Consider the following 2,711-nt stretch of genomic DNA (forward strand, 5'->3'; position numbering starts at 1 on the left):
TTCAAGCCTTTAAGACCCCAGACGCTATATCTTTTGATAGCTGGGCACCATCAGCTTTCTTCACCACATTTGCTTATGCACCCATTTTGTCTTCAGCAATTGTCTTGGGGAGGTGAGCGTCACAGAATGCCAAATTGTTAGAACAAAGTGTTCTTGTGTTGAGGGAGTACATGAGTCAAGGCCCAATGTCCATCTGCAACCTTAATTCTTAACATATAAGTACATAGATCTAGTCCCCTCTCATTATGTATATGACTGTATTTAGACCTCTATACATGTCCTTTGCCTCCTGGTTCTTTCCTCTATTTTCTTTTACTTTTCTCTTGTCCCACCGTCATGTTCAGCCGTCATTTGGGGGTTTAGTAATTGCTCGCTGCTACATAGCCCTTGATTAAGCCTCACTAGGCATCCTATGCCCTTCTCCCCATTGATTTTAGTTCACTTGTGGTTCCTTTTTCCCTGGGTTAGTTCCCCACCCCCCTTACCTTTCCCCACCTCCCCTTCTCCCGTAACCCCCGCTGAACCATCTGTGCCGTTCTTTTTGTCTCTGAATTGTTTATCCTGCCTATCTTATCTAGCTAGACATGCAGAGACATTAATAAGCACAAAAACCAGGCAAAGCCAAACAAAATAACAAAGGAAGTCAAAAGCAACAAAACAACAATAAAAACAAAATAACAACATAAAAATGGAAAAGCCTGTAAATAGTTCAAGGTCTGTTTGTTGACCTTTACGAGTGTTTTCCAATTGAGTCTGATGGGGTGCCACACTGTCTCCAAAGTCTATTTTTGGTATTCCCCGGGGTTTCTCACTTTGCTCCCCTTGCTGCTCTGTTGCGTGCCCTTAGTGTTACGCCCCAGTGTGATGGGGTCGGATTGGGCACAGTTCCCACACTGTGTCTCCAGTGTTGTCCCCATAGCACTATGGTTCAGGGAGGGGCGTCGTGTCTCGTGGTGGGGCCGGCCCTCTGGTCCTCTCTGTGCATCGTCCTCAGGGCTTGGTGGGCCAGGGTGTGTTCCCGTCCCTCTCCATCCCGCTTCTTCCTCCTGTGTGCTCTAATCAGATGTATCCCTCCCCCCAAGCTATAGCCTCAGTGCTGTCCTCTGAAGTGCATTCTTCTGGGTGGGCGGTGGGGGTGGGGTGGTGTCCACATGGTTGGGATTGGGGTCTGCCCCGCAGGAAGGCCAGCAGTTTGACCCCACCAGCTTCTCTGCAGGATAAAAGTCCTGACAATCTGCTCCCACAAAGATGATAGCTCAGATGCCCTAGTAGCAGCTCTGTTTACTCTGTGCAATGGGATGGCTACGAGTTGGGATCGACGTGACAGCATGCCACAGCCAGAAAGGTGTCCTGCTTTGTAAGTCCTTTATCAAATACACACCAATTTTGATTATTGGCTTACTATTGATCTAATTTTAACCGCTTGCTTGCATCGTTATTAAAACATCGTGATGAAACAACGTTAGATTGTCCGTTCCTTTTGCATATTTCTTGGCACTCCCATGAGAGCGTTCTGTAGGACAGAGGACTACAAAGTCAGTAGTTCATAAGCTCATCAATGATTCAATTTTACTAAGTGGTGCTGCTTGGCTCTTCTGAGTGGGATTTCCTTGATAGGTTTGCCAGCAAGTGAGAAAAAGTCATTTTTTTCTATATCATTGCCAGATGGGACTTCTGCCATTTTGGACATTTGATTCTTTTAGTCTCTTTTTTTTCTACTTCTAGTGCTCCACCGGGGTGGATACTAATCTCCAATAATAGTTCTAAAATGTTTTCTTGTACACACACTGAGGCAAGATGTTTGTGTAGTGGCTACGCATTGGGTTGCTCTCCACAAGATCAGTAGCTCAAAACGACTCGCTGCCCCACGGAGAACGACGAGGCTTTCCACTGGAGGGTTACACTCTTGGAAAGTCACGGGAGCAGTTCTGCCTTGTCCCCTAAGGTCACTAGGAGTCAGCTTTTTTATTTTGAATTTATGTTGTATATAATTTTGCAACAACAAAACGATACACGTTCATGTATTTGTGAATGCACTGTTCATATACAGGTCTGACCACACATGCATCTGTGGCCCCAGAAGTTCTTCTTCTTTTTAAAAAGTAAAGCAGTTCTCCTTTTATTATTTTACCTTAATGGCTTCAAAGACCCTGTGATAGGTACATAAGTTCATGTCAACTTAATAAATAAGTGTACAGGTAGAGTCTAGCCTGTCTTCGGGTCACAGCCGGATGATCCCTCCTTGTGGCCTTCTCATGAGGATTCTGGGAACTTCTTCTCTTTCTCCCTGGAGGTGGAACACACCCTCTCTCTGCTTCACCTTCTTGTTGACAAGCCGTGTGGAGTCACGCTGAAACCTGAGCCAGCCATGCGGCAGAGACCTGCGCCAGCCCTGTGATGCTTCCACTGTCATTGGATCCTTAAGACTTTTTGCCCACTGACCTGTGATCTTCCGGCATCATTGTATGTGGCTACGTGGGTCTGAACAGAGATTTATGGACTGCTATCCGACTTGTGGGCTAATGTCAGATTGATGAACTTCTTGTGGACGAGGCTGGGATGTTTTCTTGATACATGGCTCTTGATATAAACCTCTTTCTTTTTTAATCATTTTATTGGGAGCTCTTACAGCTATCATAACATTCCATAGTTCAATCACATCAAGCATTACAGTACAATTCTATCACAGTCAGTTTCAAAACATTTTATTT

Source organism: Echinops telfairi, unplaced genomic scaffold (genome assembly GCF_000313985.2).
Source record: "Echinops telfairi isolate 266 unplaced genomic scaffold, ASM31398v2 ScPeMD7_7468;HRSCAF=8506_0, whole genome shotgun sequence".
Taxonomy (NCBI): Eukaryota; Metazoa; Chordata; class Mammalia; order Afrosoricida; family Tenrecidae; genus Echinops; species Echinops telfairi.